The sequence below is a fragment of the Anas platyrhynchos genome, chromosome 1, assembly GCF_047663525.1.
Source record: "Anas platyrhynchos isolate ZD024472 breed Pekin duck chromosome 1, IASCAAS_PekinDuck_T2T, whole genome shotgun sequence".
Classification (NCBI taxonomy): Eukaryota; Metazoa; Chordata; class Aves; order Anseriformes; family Anatidae; genus Anas; species Anas platyrhynchos.
The window spans coordinates 91,084,273-91,099,164 of record NC_092587.1 but is presented as its reverse complement, the minus strand read 5'-3'; the positions used below and the strand labels follow the sequence as shown (position 1 = coordinate 91,099,164).

The 14,892-nt window shown below is 39.8% G+C and overlaps 1 long non-coding RNA gene across 9 annotated transcripts in view; it reads right to left on the bottom strand.

The window, feature by feature from the left end:
- Positions 1 to 14,892, bottom strand: part of LOC110352526 (uncharacterized) — a 245,580-nt gene that overhangs the window by 92,134 nt on the left and 138,554 nt on the right. For all 9 annotated transcript variants that reach the window (XR_011803650.1, XR_011803651.1, XR_011803649.1 and 6 more), the window contains one exon: positions 2,123 to 2,338. This is a non-coding gene — a long non-coding RNA (uncharacterized lncRNA). The remainder of the gene's footprint in view (positions 1 to 2,122; positions 2,339 to 14,892) is intronic.

Sequence of the window (14,892 nt, the reverse complement as noted above, 5' to 3'; positions counted from 1 at the left end):
ACATGGTTATCAATACAACACTGTATAGATGCTGTACTCTGTCCCAGGAGCCCTCTAGAAAGAGTCACGTGCAACGTTTGTATCCATGATGGTGACAAAGCCAAACAGGATTTTTAACCCCCAATTCCAGTGACTCAGCCTGCAGACACCCACACACATTTCCTGAGTCTTTTGGAAATGCCTCTTGCTGTGGTGGGGGCTAATTATCCACAGAGATCAACTCTTCAGCTCTATGCTCTTGGATAAATACCAGGTCTATGTGGACAAGAGGCTGTTTCAGCTCCCCTCCAAGACCCTCCAGGGGAATAAGGACATCAGTTCTGATGTTGTAAGGAGCACAAACACCAGCAGCTATGAGGGAGAGAAGGGTGGGACCGTGGTGAAATGGAACCACAATCTACACAGCTTCTGGAGACTATCAGTAACCACTCCGATTTGGGAGTGGTTCCTCCTCTCTGGTGTGATCTCCTCATTCATGCTGAGTATTGTTATAAATGTGGGAGTGGGATGGAAGAGTCTCTGGGGAACAGGAAGAAAAGAAGAAATTGAAATACACTGGGCTGAAACTTGCCAGCAAATGAGGATGGGAAAGGCACTTAGGTAAAATCCTACGCTTTTAACATCTTTTCCCATATACAACATATAAATCTGTCCTCTCTCATATCCTCTTTAAAAACAGCACTCCTTTGTGCAGTTGAGAAATAAAGGCAAGAAGATTGGAGTGTGTATTTTATTTGAAAAACTTGTCCTAGCTATACAGCAAGTGCCTGAGCAAGACATCTACTAGAGCTTTCACTGTTATAAAACAGAAATATACAAGGAATGTTTTTTATAAATTAATAAACATAATGATCTAGATCCCTTAGTAGAAGAAAATAAATTACATAAAGACATAAAGGTATATATTTCTTGAAAAACTCACTAGTGACTTTAGTCTGAGGTCTTACTTCCTTGCTTTTTTTTTTTTTTTTTTTTTGAAAGTCCCCAGTACATGTGCACTGAAAAACACAAAACTAAGTTCAAGACTAATATCCCACAGCCCTCCTCCAAATAGATCAAGCTGTCGCAGAGGATATTAAGGGGAATGCTTATGAGTTAAACTTATTTCGTAAAGAATTACTTTTGTCTGATATGATTTCCTAGCAAAAAAGAAGAATTTTCTCTCCTTGTACAGCATTTCTGGATCACTGCAACATCATCTCTTTCTAAGCTGGTCTTAACAGCGTTTACCAGGAGATACTCGTCAGTCCTTAGCTGCTCCATTGCATGTCAATAAAAATATAACCATGGCCACATGTAAACAAACTGGCTCAGTGGGCAGCTTGCACTTCAGTGGTGCAAGAGCAGCTAACAGGCAACTCTCAAACCCACAGATTCTCTTCTTTGCTAGGATTGACTTATTTTTTTTTTTTAAGATTTTTTTTTTTTTTTTTGCACATGATAAAAATGTGTGATAAAGTTCAGCATAAATACATGAGAACTAGTAGATATTTTGTAACACCTTTTTCCTTCCTTTTGACATGACCAACACCATCCTAAATATTTCAGGTATGTACACAATACAAGTACTAAAAATAAGCAGCAGTCAAGCGCATGTTACGGCAGAGTAGTAAAGTGATATTTTCCTCAGCTTCAGCAATCCTCAGTGATTCTGCTTGGTGCTTTCCTGTTGAAAACCAACAGACGACTCTTTGTTTCATTCTCCCATCACCAAATACTCCGTAACACGTGGCAAGAAGTAATAGCATGAGAACTGCTGGCCTCAGAGAGGGCCAGACAAGTCAAACTGCTGACAGGATACAGGAACAATCCCTGGCTTCAGACAGCTCAGTTGCTCTGTGAGGAGCCCCAGGCTCATAGCAGGGCAGCTTGCTCCTGCTTCAGGGGGACAACGTGGACATGGAGCACACCAAGCCTGGCTTTCCCCTCTCAGCATTGGCCTCCAGAGGTTCTTCAGCCCTCTCTCTCACACCCTGCTGTCACCAAATACTCACTGCTGGCCTTCCTCTGTAACAACCACCACGCTGAACATGGTCCTCTCAGTACAACATGTACCTCACAGTGTAAGACATAAAAGAAAAAGAACTAAATTATGCCTCAAAACTGCAGAAGTACCACATACCAGCGGCCTGCTCTGGAAGGCTGGAGAAAATTCTCTACTGCCCATCCTCCCGGTTGCTGTCAGGTCTTCCATGCAGTTTTGGTTTACATCAGTGTGCTTTCACACCTCATTTATCAGCCTTAGAGGTACGGCTTTGTGCTAGAAGACTTGTCAGGGAGCTGGCTCCGTCACCTCTACCACTCATGAGGTGCTCCCACTCAGCATCTACTTTCTCTTCTGGAAAAAAAAAAAAAAAATCAGCTCAATTGCAGCAGAATTAGTTGATTAAATTTCTCTAGCTCCAGGAAAATTAGGTAGCATAGTTATAAACAGCCCCCAGATGTGAGTAGTATCTGCTGGGTGCTGGAGTTTTTAAGTAGCAATGGAAACAGAATGTGGAAAGCTGTTCCCACCAATCTATGCTCTTCTCTGGTGCCTCACAGTAAAACCACAGAAAAGCACATCCTGCAGGATACAATGCAAGGGAGCAATTTGGGGAACACTTGTGCTGTATGACCACAGCTCACTAACTAGCCAGGAGACTGCATGAAGAGAGCACATCAGTTCAAGCCACAAAATTTCTGTTTTCTGAGCACATGGTGGAGTCAACTGTTGCAGACCGATAAAATTTGCAAGAGCAAGCTTTCTAGTGTAAACATAACCTCACTCACACTGAAGTAATCGGTCCCACAGCCCTCCTCTCTGCTGGAGGGAAAAGCCATCACTGTGAAGTGGGAAAACATGACAAAAGTCAGACAAAATGTGTGAGGATTTACAAATAAAATGATAGAGGAATTGGATAACTCATAAGCATGGTAACCCATTTACTCAGTTTGGCTGAAGCCCTGCTAATGTTTGGGATTTTATCTCACAAAAATGTATACAACTCGTATCAAGAATTTCCCTCCCAGACGTCTTTTGACTAAACAGAGTTTTTCAAAAGCATTTTCTGGTGCTGCACTAAGCTCTGCTTCCAGCAGACCCACTGGAACACTGATATGAGGAAAGCTGGGCCAAAATCCCACCCGCAAAGTTTTATTTACTAAATGCAGGGTGTTAACATTGGTATCTCTGCAGCCCTGTGAAATCACAACTCCTGTGGTGTGTCCCTGGAACAGCAAACTCAGGACTTTCCAGAAATACAGAGCCTCAGATAGGAAGGAGTCTGTTCCAACTCAGCACAAATTCGCTTTATACGAATCACTTCTCATCAAATCCTACAACTAAATGCTTAGGTAAGGGTATCAATATTACACTGATGCACTAGGGAACCAAAAGTAAAGAAATCAGAGAAATCAAACACCAGCAAAAAATAAAAGAACAATAAAGCCTGGACATGCTTCACATTCTTTTCCAAATATGAAGCATTTTCTGTTCCAGCAACAGCCGGCTCTGCAGCTTGGTTTGCAAGTCCTCTTTGTGATATCTCGGTGAGACAGAACTATCAGAATCAAGGAGGAGAGATAACGCATAAAAATGGAATTCAGCAAACAAATAAAAATGTAAAGGACTAAACTTAGTTCAACCCAGCAGACCTTCCTAACAAGGCACATCTTATCTCTATAGTATTAATAAAAGCACAGAAAGACAACTTATTCCTTTGCAGCACACACTGAAATCACTCAAAATGAACTGTGGTTTGGTAGGAGATAGATCTATTGTGGGCCATAATTACATACAAAGAAAATGGATATATCTAACATGAAAGCTTTCTACACTGAACTAAAATGCAATAGCAAAGATAATTACTTTGATCCTTAAGTCTTCTCCACAAAGACAAAATCTTGCCAAGCTGAAAGTTGATTCTGCAGTTTTTGAGGTCTTAAGATAACTTCTTTTCTTCTGCTACCCCTCACCAGCAGACTGAGACAAAATATGTCCCAGATTTTTAAAACAAATTACTTAAGGGGAGATGTCCATTCAAAAATAACACTTTATTTATTTTTCTCTTTTCCTCTCCTCTCTTCTTCACTTCTGCTGTTACAAACAACACTTGTTAGATAAAACTGGAAAATAGTAGAGGAGAAAAAAAAACAACAACACATTTCTGTGTTCCCCCAAGTTATGTTTACATTTGTTAAGATCTTGTACAATTAATTGTCAGAGGTTTTTCATCATGGGCATTTTAACATGATTGAAATTGAATAAAATAATAAAAGCAGTAACAGACTTTTTCTTTGTTTCCTATACTGAAATCAATTAGTTATTTCTTCTGTTGGATATAGGAAGCTCTGGTGCTGCAATAAAGGAAAAGAGTTTTTTATTTAATTTAGTGGTCAACAAGGGCTGATTTTGAATGGAGCACATGGGGCCAGCCCAGGTCTGGGAACCAAGGCATTTTTTGAGCACCCTGAAGCTCTGAAGAGACAGTGTTTACCAGTTCTTCACCCACACCAAGTCACATATTAGGTGATTAAAGGCATTTCCTGAAACGTAGAGGCAGGAAGCAATTCATGCTTGAGAACACAGGCATAAATTACTCCAGGTAAGCCACACACAACTCCACAGGGTTTCCCTTCACACATCTTCCACCCTTCCACCCTGCCACAACCCTTGGCGAAGGTTCTTTTTTTTTTTTTTTTTTTTTTTTCTTTTGTCCCTGCAATTTATGAAGCACATATGCCTCAAGGGCTGTCCCTGGAATGACATCCACAGACCTGGCAGAAATACTGTCATGCGTAACATCCTTTCTCCTCAATATTACGGGCTTTCACATAGTACCTGCTTTTTTAGCACTCACCTAATACAGGCTTTTATTGTCAGGAATTAATGCATTGGCAGGGAAGAAAAGAATAACTTCAGCTCTATATGTTTCTCTATTTACGTCCATTTCTTTAGCAAGAACACAATATTCCCATTTGAAAGCGACAAGAAAAAAGGTTTTGAGGTAATGACTTCTTCAAGTATAATATTTCAACAGCATTGCAGAAGTACCCAGCAGTTCTAAGGAGATATGAGTAATATTCTGACTGTCCTGCACTCCAATGTTCCATTAGTGAGCTGCTGCAGTATGATCATGACGAAGGATTCTGGCCCATTTTATGGACAGAAAAGTAAAGAGAAAGCAGAGAACAGGATGCAGGTCTTCAAATTCAAGTTTGCACTTCAATGCTAAAAGTGAAATGTTCTTTCCTTTAATGACACACAACAATAAAACGTGGCTCTTAATTACATGTGTGTTGTCCCAGACCCAAAGATTTGACTGTTAAAGATTATGTTAAAATCATATATAACAACTTCAAGGGAATCATCTCTTTGATATTTCTTCTACTTAGGGAATGCCTAGAGATAAAGAAGCCTCAAAAGTTTTGCTCTTTATCATGCCAAAGTCAGAACCAAATCAGTGTTTAACACCAATTTTATGGTTCTAAATCACTGGTTTACATTTCTCAAATATAGTGAGATTCCATTTTATATTTCTGCAGATGAGTTAAGAATCAGTCCCAGACAATATTTTTAGGCATCTGAAATGGTTATGTTGAGAGCTAGTCAAACTTTTTTTCTTTTTTTGTCTGTTTTTGTTTGTTTGTTTGTTTTGTTTTGTTTTCCATTGCTTGTTTTAATAAGATTTTTTTTTTTTTTACTATTTATTTTTTATGAGTTTAGAAAGGTTATTTTTTTTTCCACAAAGAATCTGTTATCTACATTTAGTTGCTGTCCTGTTAGAAACATACATTTATTTGCAAAAAATGCAAACTTCTTCACTTCAGGCACTATATACAGAGACAGTCCCTACCATGATAGAGTCCTGAAGTCAACTGGATTATACTATAATAGAAACAATGAAAAACAGTACTGCCACAACAGTTAAATCTCAGCCTAAGAGGGACAGACATTCTAAGTTTTTATTGTCTTTTTCTTGTTATTCCATCCATTTCATTCAGACTACATAACTGAGTTCAGTCATAACACGTAAATGATGGAGGATGGAGGTCTTTTGTAGGACTTTTTACTTTTTGCCTAGCTGCTGGGCTAACAGGACCCTGTGATGCTTTTTTTTTTTTTTTTCCTTCTTTTTCCTTTTTGGCTTTTCCCCTGTAACACCATGTATCCTGTCACTTTTGATTCAAACGCCTATCGTAATAGCATTAGTTCAAATGTAGGTTGCTTGGCACGAGTGAATGCTTTACATCATCTTGCACAGAAATTTCATTGCAAGTGCAATGCAACATTCATTGCTACAGAAACAAACAAATAATGTTTAATCACCAGGGCAGTTCACGTAACAGCAGGGAGTTTCAGAAGAACAGGAATGTTTTGTGAACTGGAAGTGGCAGTGCAGAAATGGCATTAGCAGAGTGAAGAAAGTTTAATGGGAAATATGGCAGCTCAGGATTAAAGGGAGGGCAAAGGTGAAACTACTTCAGTGTGAGCTCCTGCTTTCTGCTCAGCAGATTTGACTAGGCAAGCCTGAACTGTTTGCAAATACCTATTGTCCTGCATCCAGAAAAATAAATTAATTTTATTTCCCAATATTTTATTTTGCCCACAAATGCATCACTTCTTCCTGTACCCCAGAGTTTAAAATGAAACCCCCCAGCAACTATCTGGGGACTACTGCCCTCCACCTTCAACAGGGGTTATGACATTGCCTTTTAGAAACAAACAAACAACAACAAATATTGATTATTTCAGCATTGCCACAGTGAAGGGTGCTCCTGTAAATTTTAAGTAACTAATTAGCAATCAAGGGAAAAGGAATACAGGGTGATGAGGAACAGAAGTCTATGAGCATGCCTCTTACTGAATAGGAAGCTTTTATCAGATGTTTTCTCCCCTTGCTCCACATTCGGTACAGACATCCACAAAACCCCACTTCCACCTGTCTGCTGGCTAGTTCCTCTATGTTGAACTTCAATGCTTACATTCCTGCAGCGCTACAGAAATGGATGTTCCTCCATCTAGCTCTAGACCTCTGTGTCTGCCTCTCAAGCTTTCTTCTGAAAAAACAAACCACTGCTCCTCATATTGTGAAGTCAGATAGGCTGAAGAGGATGAAACACATCTAGCAGTCCTATTCTGATCCTTTCTGCTTCCCAGAAAAATATTAAAATAATAATAATAATAAAGTTTCACTGGGGAGTATTTGACCATATGCTAGCTAACTGCAAGCTGCTACTAGAGCACCATAATGGGCCCAAAGACTGAAGCAATCTTCCTGCTCTCATTATGGTTTGTGCACATGGTTAGGAACACACGAGGAACCTGTGAGAGGAAAGCAAAGGTGACACTCTATGGGGATGTCAATCAGCTCTTAAATTTGCAAAGCATTCCTTTGAGCCAGACAGTAATAACGCTTACTCCACACTCAAAAATTGCAGACAAACCTGTCCATAATCAGATAACATAAAGACTCTGGCAGATGGCTGGTGACGTCTGTACCTGCCTCCTTCCCCCGTACGTGGCCAATCCATTGTGGTTTACAAGTGTCTGGGAAGGCAGCCCCTGGGAAGCAGATCTGCTTGGCACCCCCGGGGCCAGCTGTACGCCTCGCAGCAGTGAGCAAGACCCACAGGTAAAGCACAAAAGCGATTATCGGAGGAGCCAGGATGCTGCTCCTTGCCACACAGATCACTCATGTGCAATGCACAACTTGACAAGTGCTGGTTGTGTAAGTTAATACTTCAGGGATTCTTTATTTTTTTTTTAATCTTACTGAAAACCTTTTATTTTTAACTTTTTCCCTGGGTTGGTGAATAAAGAAGGTTCTACAATGGAAATAACTTTGACAACCTTGCTGCAATTATACTGAAATTACTGAAACAAATAAAACCTTTGCAAATCTTTTCTCACTTTCAAAGGCCAGAAAACATACTGATATTTATAGGTGTTGTCAAGGAACTACAATTCGTACCGGTACACTGAACACGAATAAAACCCGATGTTAACAAGCAGCGTCTGTCCATCTGATTTGTTCTAGTGGCCACGTTAAAGCAGCACTGCATTTGAGCTGGTGAGGTTATTAATTGGCAATGAGTAGAAATACACAGCTTAAAACACTTTTGACTAATACAAACCTGGAGAAATCTGAGTTGGCACATTTATTAATTCCCAGAATCATACTATGACTCAAAGAATGATTACCTGGGGCCCTTGACAGGTCGAAGACAGATGAGCTGATATGGTAGCCTATTGCTGCATCTGTCGAGAGATAACTTCAGTTTGGCGGGTGTTTGTTTAATGCCTGTGTAAATTTCCAGACTGATAGCCCTGAAATATGAAGATTCATCTTCAAAACTGGGCACAGCTTGGGTCCATTTTTACAACGTGCCTTAAACAAGTCTCAGGGCTTAGTGCTAAGAACAGGACAGGGAAGTGTCTCACTGCTTATTCAGCCATCAAAGAGGTCTACTGAGATAATTTTTTGAAATGTAAAAGGTAGAAAAATACCCAGAACATGCTTCACATGTTATATTTGTTGTGTTTATGTTATATTCAATACACAAAATTGGTAATTTAGAAAGTATCTTACAGCCTTTACAAGCAGCACACCTGTATTTGCTTTACATTGTACTTGGCCCTGAAGAATTAAGGACCCCTAGAGGGATATCTCAATGAAAATTTTCAGGAGAAAGGGCACAATGCAAACTCTCCAAAAAAGAGAGAAGTGGTTGTTTCTCCGCCTTCTTTCTTCCCTCCTTGCAAAGGGAATTAGTGTGCAACTCACTTCAAATTGAAGTAAGCTTTGCAAATTCACATTTGAGCACTAGCCTTACCCAGGAAACTCTAAATTAACAGTTAAGCCTATTTTTTGAACTAGAGCAAACCAGATCTGGGCACTTTTTTTATATCCCTTCTTCTTTTTAAGCCTATCATTTCTCCCTCATCTTCTATATATTCCTAATCTTATTTTTTGATTCAGCCAGAGAGCACACTTGTCTTTTTCAAACTGTATCTGTAGGAGAAGCTCCCTCAGTTCAGTGGGGAACAACTCATCATGAGACACCACCATTTTCAGAAGACCTGAAAACCCTTTCTACGCCCAGGAGATGAGTCTTTAAACTGTAATAGTAAGCCATGAGTATTGACGTGTCAAAAAAGGCCACAAAGGAATGAACCCTGCAGACCTCTGTGCTGCAGAGAACTTTCTCCTTTGCCCGTTCTCAGCACGGCTTGGAGTGGTGGATCAATTAAATCAACCAGACAGCCAAACAGCGACCTGTGTGCTGAGCAAGAGCCACGTTACTGACTTTTAACAACTCTCTGCCTGCCAGGGCTCCTTTCTGTTCACAGCAGTTAGAACTGGCTCAGGGCTGCACTGTTCAAGCCGCCAGTTGCTGGATTTTTACTGAACGGAAGGAATCAGAGCATCCTGAGGGAAGGGAAATTTGTCTGTTTGTGGAAACAGAGAGTGAAAGAGGAAAAAGGAAAAAGCTATATGACAAAAAAGCCTTGAAACTTCCAGCCAGCATCTAAATTTTGCATACCATCCTCCAGCCTAAGAAGCATGTGTGACTCAACCATAAGTAAGAGGACTGCAGCTGAGCTCTTGACAGAGCTGTAATAGAAAGAGAAACATAGCACGGACAGGGGGCATTAATGAATATTTTCTTATATTATTCACTGCTTTCTTGAATTCTTATTAGGAAATTAATAAACACATATGGTTTGCAGAACAAATCCAGGCACTAGGAAGTTTCCAGAGTACTTTATATATATACACATTATTTATTACTAATGGTAATTATGCCTACAGGTGAAGTAACGGCTGAGTGACTCAAGTTACCCCGCTGTTTAATTTAATCAAAAGAGTTGTGAATTCTGTGAATTCTTTAACAAGGCCTTTTAGAAAAAGGACAAAGATAATTTCCACTATTATTGGGATACAAAGAACACAATGAATTCATTTCATAACACTTAATATACAGCAAGAGTTTTTGAGGAGAAAAAGAGTAAAGGAGAGGGAATGAATAAAGCCACTTGAAGGTATGTTGATTTTCTGTCTGGAAATCTGTGGCATGTTCTCAAATCATTGCCACAATCTACAGGGTTTATAGATGTTACAAATTAGTCAAAACAATCATGATTGAATTTAACAGAAAGAAAAAAAAAAGAAAAAAAAAGAAAAAAAAAGACTGCTATTTGCTTCTAAAGCACAGAAAAAAACATCAGGAGGGGTCAAAACCACAGCTACCAACGTGAAATCATAAGAAGCTGGGCTCAGATTTCATTATTTTTGCTGTTCCAAACCCTGAGGCTTGCGGAACACATATTTGCAAAACGTGGGAATCAGAAGAAGCAGGGAGATCTATCGATCTCTAGTGTCTCTGTCTTCTCTGATTTCCCAAAGTATGGGAAATTTGAGACTACATAATGATTTGAGAGCTTAGACCAAACCTGGTATTTAATAAACTCTGTCAGCTTTCAAGCATCTTACTTCTCGAGCAATGATGTGCCTAAAGATAATGGTCTACAATAATCCATGTTTAATCGATTAAACAACTCGATGCTACTACCAGGTTCTTTGATTTATGAAAATATTGAGAGTTAACATACCAGATCCACTCTCAGACCAGGAGTAGCAACCCCTCCTGACCATAACGAATCTCTTCACTGTTTGTTTTCTCATCATCTACTGCTCAGGACTTAAGGTTAATGGAGAAAATATAAGGAAAGAGACAAACAAAAACACTCTTCAGACTGTCTCCTGCAGTGAGCAGCAAAAAGCAATAATCTTCACAACCCACAGAAACTCTCTCGGATGATTGATGACTCTCTCGATTACAAAGGAGCCTGGGGGAATCCCCAGTTTCTGGCGGCACTGTACATAGGGAGCATGGCCTATCTCTCACTCAGTGTGAGCGCAGGCACTCCTCCTGGTGCTGGCTATTTTAGACATGGTGGAGAAGTCAGCATCTATGCATAACCTACAAAATAACCCCTCTGCCTTGGTACTTGTTTGCACAACAGCTCAGATGCATGCTATATGGCTATGGTTTCCTCACTGCCCAAACCTGAGCTCTGTGGGGATCCTGCCCTACATTCAGCTGTGTTTTTGGAGAGAGGCATGACAGAAAGGCAAAGACTACATGCCTACAGTCACACAGCAGGTCAGTAGCACACTTTAAAAATAGAATCATTGTATACGTGAGACCTTTCCTTCAGAATCCAGCCCAACTTAGAAAATTAAAGAATTAACACGTGAGAACCTTTGACTCAAGAGCTCACATTTAGAAATTTGTTACATTAATGGCTAATTAAGGTCAATCACATAATACCCTATGTACAGAGATCCATTAAGTCATTCACCCCCAGAAGGAGAAGGCTTGGTTCCCCAGGACACTTGCCAGTATTTTGTCCAAAGCACTTTCAGAAGTCACAAGCAATATGAAGGCTTTAGCAATTCCTTTGCAGATACTTCAGGTTCTTTCCATCTGATTTTTTTTTTTTTTTTTTTAAATCTAAACATATTTCCATTTAAGTTTCATCTGCCCATGCCTTTTGATCATGCTTGGGTGCATTGAACTAAATTTCTTTCATTCCTATGTTTGCACACTGCAAACATTTATAGTCCTTTGCAATGTCTTTTCTCCTTAGTCATTAAATAATCTAATGTATCACCAGGCAGTCGTTCTACAGTTTTCTCTGATTTCTTTCCTTCCACTCCCAATATTTGCTGGTTCCTTCTGAAATCCCTCCAATTTGTTTATCTCTTTGGTAACACAACAACCTAAATGAATTCAAAAGGCATAACTCAGTACTCAGTGTGAAACACACTACTACATTTTCCTTTCCCTCCCTCTCCCCATTTTTACATCCTTCTGAAAGATCAGCTCACTGTTAGGCAGTAAAATAACAAGATGTGTTTAGCATCCAGTCTAACCCTTAACACTTACACGAGATTGAAAGGGCTGAGTTCCCAGGGAAAAATAAAGAAGTCTAGCCCTTCATTTATGTGCCTGAGGATAAAGTTGGGCTCTTGAAAAACCTGAACCACCAACCATGGGACCTAGGCAGTAGGCAGCACAGCACCAGTGGAAACAATCTGAGGTCTAGCATCCATTGTCACCTTTGTTCTGAGCAATAACAGGGGTTATGTTGCTGCAAGGGACCCACAAGTTATTGGGGTGCAAGGAAGCTAGGATGTACTGTTTTTTCCATTATCAGGTGAAACTAAAATTACAACATTGGCCAGAACGTGCCAGGGGTGTTGGGAGCATCATCCCTTCCTCTTTCCTTTCCACTTAAGGAAAACTCCTTCAACTGGACCTGCTGCTGGCTGATGTGCTAGTGGTGTCAGCTGCTGCCTGCCCCTTCTCTGAAGGGACATGAAGTGGGGTTTCAGCAGGGGGACCTCACTGCCTCCTGGCACAAAGCACAGTTTATAGACCACACAGGCTAAAAACACAGGAGTTTAGCATTTGCTGTATTTCTGCAGACAGGAAATGTATACTTCGGGAATAAAAGTATCAAGACAACATTTACAAACAAGCTATTAAACAAAAACTCAGGGTCTCCTGCTTCCCCCATGCTCCTGCTAGACAAAAAAGCAACATCCTCCACTAGGCAGAACCCACTGAGGGTCCCTTGGTCCTGCAAAAACAACAGCTACTCAGAGGCATGTCTGCAAGCCTCACCCGTGGGAAGGACCCGAGGGAGCTTCTCTTCCAAAACCAATGTTAAGGGGAGTGAAACTCTCTTTCAAGTGTCATGGTGTTGAGTTTGCTCTTTTGAGTATGGAGACGGGTCTGTCCTGTTCTGTCTTCAGAAGCATCTGAAATGAAGCTTGACATAACTGCTCATTGCAGCCTGCATCTGTATAACCTCATTTTAAAATACCAGTACTTTCCAAAGGAAAGGAAAACATCCTCTGCTGCCTGGAATTTTCCATGGTTACACTTTGCCCAGCGGTGATTTGTCCCTCGGAAGAAACTTTCAGCATTATATAATACTTTTAAATTCTGTTGTTTGTATCTACCAAGGCAGACAAATAAATGGAGAGACAAATAAATGGAAGAATAGCCTGAGATTTTTATCAGTGTGTACAGCCAGGATGACTCAATGATTGAGACAACTGCTCTGGAAAGTTTTAGACTTCTGTTAATTGAGCATTACTGAAATTCCAGGATGACTGGGGGGTCATCCTCAAATCTTTCTCATTAAGGAAAAATCTAATTTTAAGAGGGTGTGAATGGAAATACCTATAGGGAATGTCATTTCTAAATTTTAGATCCCGTCAAATTGTGTTTTCCAAAAGAGCTAAGTGTTTGAATAACCTCTTGAGGATATGATTTCTGTCAACATTAAAAATATGCACAAATATTAGTAGTTTAAAATCCACAACTTTGAATCACACTGTTAATATCTAAATACAATACAGTGTAGTTGTAAACCACTGTTATCCAGATTGCCACTTCACTGAATATTTGAATCCCTAAGACCCATGCACCTTTTTTGAAAGGATGTTTACTTATCCCAGAAGCAGCTCGAAACTCAGTCTCCTCACTGCTATAAAATGTTGGACATCAAGTGTTTTTTGTGTTATTGCATAATTCTTGCGTACATGGATATAATAGCATAATTTGTAAATGATACAAGCAAGAACTCATACTTGCACTGAACCTACATGTACACATAGTCTTTAAAGATTTGGGGGTCTGGTTCATCAAGATTAACAAGACAGTCTCGTCATAAACATATTTTTATTGTGAGGCAGTTTGTGTGTAGACAATTTAATTATTGGCTTAAGCAATAAAATTCCCACAACAGTAAAGACTGGCCCAACCAACCCATTTGTCACTTGATTAACCTGCTGAAATTCAAGACACCTGTTCCAAACTAACAGACTTTGAAAGAATAAGTATCAGAGGACTTGACACCGTGCCACCATCTTGGCATCATATTTCACTTAAGACAACTTTCCCCCTTCCCCTCTAACCCCCCCCCCAAAATGCCTTTCATTCTGTGTGACAGATATATTTGCCTGAAGCTGTTAACAAGAAGAATGTAGAACACCTTTTTCAGAAGGCAGAATTTTTCCTAAAGATATAATCTCAAGAAAAAGAAAAAAATGTAGCAAAAGTATACTGATTATCCATTTCCAGAGGCTAAGAGGATAAATCCCTTTGTTATTGATCTGCTTAGGTTAGGAATTCAGGAGATGCACGTGTGCCTTTGCATGTCTGTGCTTTGCTAGTCTATATTGAGCTTCTTTTGTGACACAGATGAAAAGCTAAGTTTTAAAGGTCTGTCTTAAATTTATTTTTTTAATCTTAATGTTACAGATGCCCATGAGTTGTGACAACCGAGGTGTCAACAGTCTGCAAGTATCTTCCAAAGCACTGCCTTACACTTCACTGAGGAAAAAAAAAAAGTTATTCAAAATTAGAAGAACCGTTAGTTTTGGTTTTGTTGTTTCAAAAATAATATTATAAGCCTTGTGTCACAGGATTTAGAGCATTACCCATCTGCTCTGGTGGTTCAGCTTGCTTATCTACTGAGATCAAATTCTTAACCGAGGAAATTTCAAATAAAATTAACCTCCTCCTTCTCTGGTATACCAGTTAGCAATCACTTTTCTCCCCACCAGCTTGGGAGAACTTGTGATGTGTTATTATCATACAGGGCTTGCTCTGTGCTGCCTATAAGGAAGAAACTGGAGTGGCAGGAAGACATCTGCACAAGCCCTTCAGCAGCAGTGTCCTAGCAGCAGATCTGCTGCAAGTACAGAGACATTCTGAATTACAAAGGAGCAATGATTTCTGCTATTACATTAAGAATTGAAAGTAAATTATGTAATAAAAATCCTTGTTCATATGCCAACCTATGATTGTCTCTGAATCTGGTAGCAA